Source organism: Eucalyptus grandis, chromosome 2, assembly GCF_016545825.1.
Source record: "Eucalyptus grandis isolate ANBG69807.140 chromosome 2, ASM1654582v1, whole genome shotgun sequence".
Classification (NCBI taxonomy): domain Eukaryota; kingdom Viridiplantae; phylum Streptophyta; class Magnoliopsida; order Myrtales; family Myrtaceae; genus Eucalyptus; species Eucalyptus grandis.
Genome location: NC_052613.1, coordinates 31,456,625 through 31,462,649, shown reverse-complemented (window position 1 = coordinate 31,462,649; position 6,025 = coordinate 31,456,625).

Sequence of the window (6,025 nt, the reverse complement as noted above, 5' to 3'; positions counted from 1 at the left end):
GTGGAAGATCCATGTATATTTCTTCGTCTAGATCGCCATGCAGAAAAGCATTATGAACATCCATCTGGTGCAACGACCAATTACGAAAGGTAGCAACCGATAGAAAAGAACGAACTGTAACGTATTTGGCTACTGGAGAAAAGGTCTCATGATAATCAAAACCTTCTCTTTGTGTAAATCCCTTGGCAACTAACCGGGCCTTGTACCTTTCTATGGAGCCATCTGCTCTATATTTTATTTTATATACCCATTTGCATCCAATTGGTTTGCGATGAGTGGGTAAAGGTACAACATCCCAAGTGTGATTATCCACAAGGGCTTTTAGTTCTACCTCCATAGCCCGTTGCCAACGTGGGTCATGCATTGCTTCATTATAACTAGAAGGCTCATGCTCCTCAGAAATACGACTCATGCAACATAAATGCTCCGATGACAGCCTATCGTATGAAACGTAGGAAGAGATAGGATAATGAGTACTTGATGACCCAGAAGATGCACATACGTAGTCCTTTGTCCAAATTGGTGGACGGCTAGCTCCACCAGATCGCCTAAGTTCTTCATGCTGAGTCAAAAAGGATTTGTCAGTGTGACTTGGTTCTGAAGGAGCTGCTACTGGGGAATCCCTTTCTGTTGATGGTTCTTCAGGTGAAGTTTCCTTAATAGCCTCATTAGAAATTGTAGTTGATGCATCGGAGAATTCCTGAAGTCTTGGAGGAGGAACAACGATATAAGATCCTCTTGGAGAAAGATCATCTTCTGATAGAAAAGGCTTATTAGTTGTCCTCTCATCTTCAGAAGAATGATTCCTGTCTTGGAACGGGAAAACATCTTCATGAAATATCACATCTCTGCTTATAAAGAATTCTCCTGAGGATGGCTCATATACCCTGTATCCTCGTTTCAGATTTGGATACCCCATAAATATACACTGGCGAGCACGAGATCCCATTTTATCTCTGTGCCCTACTGTAGTCACGTAGCATAGACACCCAAGAACTCTGAGATGACTCAGATCCGGCTTCCTTCCATATAGTAATTCAAAAGGAGTTTTTCTTTTAAGAATACGAGACGGCATACGATTGATTAGATACGCTGCTGTGACCACGCAATCTCCCCAAAAATTTTCAGGGATAGATCCCTGAAACTTAAGAGCACGTGCTACTTCAAGAAGGTGGCGGTGTTTCCACTCAACAACTCCATTCTGCTGTGGTGTGTATGTGCAAGAGCTCTCATGTAAAATCCCATTCAATGTGAATAAAGAATTACATTCACTATTAAAAAATTCTCTACCGTTATCAGTGCGAATGCGTTCAATGGATTTCCCAAATTGATTTTTAGATATGGCAAGAAAAGTCCTAATGTGAGAAAGAACTTGATTTTTGGACTGCATTAGGAATATCCATGTAGCTCGTGAAAAATCATCTACAATGGTGAGAAAGAATCGGGACCCATCATGATTCAAGGTATGATAAGGTCCCCAAACATCGATATGAAGTAATGAAAAAATTTCATCGACTTGAGAAGTACTTGTTATGAAAAGAAGGACGCGTCTCTTTGCTAATGGACAAATGGGACATTGTGGATAAGGGAATAAAGCGAGTGACCAGTCTTTGATGATTAAGAAAGATCTTATTATTGATAGCAGAGTTACACAAAGATTTATTGGAAAGAAATTTGAGACTCTGCGAAACATCCATCCAGAAATATAGCCCTTGGAATACTCTACCCAAGCCCATTAGTTTCCCAGTCGAAAGGGCCTGAAACAAACATTTATCATAAATGAATAAGATTCGACAGGAATTTTCTTCACAGGCTTGAGATACTGACACGAGATTGAAATGGAAATTAGGAATATAGAATAAATTTTTAAGCACAATGAGTGGACGAAGGACTACTGTGCCTATCATTTCAACTTGTGTGGTATTTCCATTTGGGAGCTGCACTGATATGGAAGAGGATAATTTTTTAATATTAGAAAGTAAATTCGTATCACAAACAATGTGATCACTAGCACCTGAGTCAATAATCCATGCACTCCTTGAAATTGAATTCATCAAACAATAAAAAGTACTTGTGAAACCCCCAGTCTTGTCAGAATTGTCCAGTTTTCTTAGTGTCTCCATTAGTTCTTGATATTGATCATGAGTAATTGTCTTGTCTGATGGTTGTCCTGACACCTGAAAAATTGTAGAAAATTTTCCTTTTTCCTTTTCTCCAGGTTTCCCATGCAGCTTCCAGCAATTTTCTATTGTATGATGTGGACGTTTACAATATTCGCAGTACAATTTACCTTTGCCTTTGGGATTAAAATTCCTCCCAGTCGAGATGGGCTTATTCATGGGCTGCAGGACTTGGGCCAGAGTTGGCCCATAATTCTTCTCCATTTCGCTTGATGAATTTCCTGACAGAATATCCAGCCCATACGAAATGTTTCCGCGCAGCCCATTCGGCCCATGGAGAGCGGTGGCGTTGTGAGCCGTTGGATCCACTCGCTGCTAGCGACAAATGGAGACCGTCGAATCGCCCTATAAAAGGTGAATTGCTAAGGTTTCCGTCGAGGAACCCTAGCTCTCCTTCTTGTTGTCCTCTGTTTCCTCCGTTCTTCGGCGAAAGTCAAATCTGCCTTCTTGCAGCCAGAGCGACTCCGTCTCCCCCGAAAACCCTAAGATCCGCGGATCTTTGCTGATTCTCCTCTTGGATGGCAAGTTGGTAGATTCAATTGAGGCTCAAACATGGGTTCCATCGTTAGGATTTGAGAGCGGAACGAGAGGTAAGCCTCGTTGAGGATGAACAGGAATCTCGTTGTCTTCTCCCTTTCTCGCATGGCTTTGTACTGCTGCAAAATTGGCTCTGGCCATTCGAATTTTTCCTCGGCTACTTCGAGCTCGTTCCACAGAGCCGAGAGTTTGTTGTATACGGTTGCTATGCTCATATTCCCTTGTTTTAATTCCGAGATCTGATGTGTTATTGTGAAAATTTTCACCTGATCAAGTTTTCCAAACATTTCTTTAATATTATCCCACATTTTCTTTGAATCCTCCGTCAAGGGGAGACCGACCGCGACTTCGGATGAAATGCAATTTCCTATCCAAGTCCTGCTGAGTTGGTTGCATTTTCTCCAAAATCGTGCCATCCTCTCGTCAGCAGGAATCGGGATTGTTCCGTCTAGAAAACCCTCTTTATCTTTTGTTACTAGCGCGCGCCGGAACTCGCGCGCCCAATTCGAGTAGTTGTCGGCACCAGTTAGCTCTCTGCTGATGAGTTTTGACTCTGGTCCATCTGCGTTTGTTGTGTAAAGTAGGTCGCCGGGCTCCGGTCGACCGCCGGTAGGAAAGATGTGATATGGAAAAAATCCAGGATTGGGGTAAGGACTTCCTCCCATGCCTGAATTGTTCGGTCCTGTACCCTGGTTTGATTGCCTCGCATGACCCGTATTGAGATAGGTCGAGTGGGCATTTGTTCCCACCCCGACTCCTATTGATCCGCCCGTCTGCTCTGGACTGATGGCAAGGTTTGCCCCATCAATGGTTGGCGGACCTCTATCAGTCCCAACGCTGCTCTGGTAGCTTCCTGGCTGTGATGAATGGAACCATGGATATGGCATCCACTGGTATGGATGACCCATGTAGCGCTGCCCCAGATTAAACTAAGCCAGGAATTGTTGCCATTGCACGTTTTGGGTTTGTGCCTGGCTGGATTGCTGTTGAGTAGCAGAAGTAACAGTAGACGAATCCTGGATGCCTTGTTCTTCTAGCGTGATCTCTCCAGTAGGTTGGTTATTTGAGGGTGAGGTAGGGTCTTGTGTTTTAGGCATGGTAAAGGTTTCTTCCCTCTATAATAACAATTCATGTGGTAACTCTGTTTTGCAGATGCAGTTCCACGAGCGGCAATCGAGAAAAGAAGAGTGGAAGCGACTATAGAATCAGAATTTTGTAGGCTCTGATACCATGTCACGAGACTAGATTCAAAGATAAAGGGAAGAATTTTAGAGAGGAAAATTGTGCCTCTGTTTTCATTGATTGTAATATGTTGTACAATGCTGTATATAAAACCAAGAAGGGATGATAATAAAAGAAAGTGTACATTCGTGTAATCTCTCTATTCCTAAGATATAAACAATTTCATCTATTTATGATATATGTAAATCTCTCAAGAATCATATCTTCCAACACTATTTCTTTTCAGAAATAGTTTTTTTCTATTTCTACTCCGAGAACAATTTTTAGTAAAATAAGGTGTTTAAAAATTATACAAAATTTCTATTCTTGGAATAGAAAAAGAATAGAAATGCGTTTGGGAAAAGTTTATAAATTTTTGTATTTATTTATTTTTCTTCTTATTCACGGACCACCGATTGTCGCCCGCCACCGCACGACTGCCGCACGACCGCCGACTATTGCCGCCGACCGCCACAGATTGCCACCCACCCACCGGCCACAGGAGGGGGGCGGTGGCCAAGTGACTGTGGCGGTAGTCCTGCGACAACAATTGGCAGCGACGGTTGGTGATCGTGTGGCGACAGAAACGATCATGTGGCGATTGGCGATGGCAAGTTGCGACGGACGATGGCAATCATCGACCAATGGGCCGTGGGCGACGGCCGGTGGGCTACGAGCGGCAGCTACCATCACTAGCAATTGCCAGCGATTGTCCGCGACGGTGGCCGTGGGCGACAAGAGGTGGCCTATGGTTGGCAAGCGGCCAGCAATAGTTGTAATAAGGAAGAAGAACAAAAGAAAAAAAAAAAAAAAAAACTTATTTCTATAAAATTGTTCCTGGAATAAGAAGTTACTTTTTTTTTTTCTTGTTTCTTTTCCAAATATATTCCCTAACCACTTTTCTATTCCGGGGAATGGAAAAATAAGTTGGTGTTACCAAATAAATTTCCGTTATTTTTTTGTTCCGAGGAACAAAAGAGTAGAAATCATGAGAAATAAAAACATTACCATGTAGGCCTTGTGTCGTAAAATTTCTCTTGCAACCTTCAATTGAACTCCAAAGCACAATATCACTAGATTGTTTGGTTTCAACGATTGGCCTAAGCTTTTCCCTACAGAACATATTTTTCCCATACTGAGAAGAAAAAGGTTGCTGCTATAACTGCAATGTCGTCATTTCATCTATGCTTCTTGTAGCATACAAATAAGACAGCTCGGAGGAGTCCCTGACATATTCATTTTGTAGCAATAAAGCTCATCGGATCACATGGTCAACATGCCCTTGCCTAACTGAATTCCAATCCCATATCCACAAATGGTCTTGATTTGATGTATGATACTATAAAATGTTTTACCCAACCCCGTGCACGTACCTCATGCAAATTGCCAACCCATCTCTCTCTCTCTCTCCCTCTCCAATGGCTGAGCCATCTCTTCCATCCCCAAACGATCAAAGACCAATCAGCAACACAAACACCTGCAAAATCTCTTCCTAAGGCTAGCTCACATCATGCCCTGCACAAAACCCTAGCAAGTGCTTCTAACCTTGCCAATCTTCTTCCCACCTGCACAGTCCTAACTTTCCAAGCATTCCTACCTTTATTCTCCAACAAGGGCTCATGCCGCCTTTATAACTAGTACCAAGCTAGCTCCTTAATTGGGCTGTGTGCCATCATCTGTTACCTTTCTTCATTCATGGACAGCTTTAGAGGCAAAGACGGGAAGTTATATTATGGCATTGCCACATTCAGAGGATTTTACATATTCAATTATCGTGATTTTAAAGGAGATTTCATCGGTGATACAGAGATGAAGAAGCTGAGGATTAGTTTCATAGACGTGGTCCATGCCTTTTGTGTCACTCTGTCTTCTTGATCTTTGCCTTTAGCAACTCGAATGTGTGGTCTTGTTTCTTTGATGAAGCACTAACCACGGAAAATGAACTGGTGATGATTCTGCCTCTTGGAGCTGGAATTTCTCCACCTCCTTGTTCATCATTTTTCCAACTAGAAGGAGAGGGTAGCTACACAGATCTTCCCCCACAAACTAATTAACAGGCAAAGTGTTCTCTGAACTGATTATGTTGA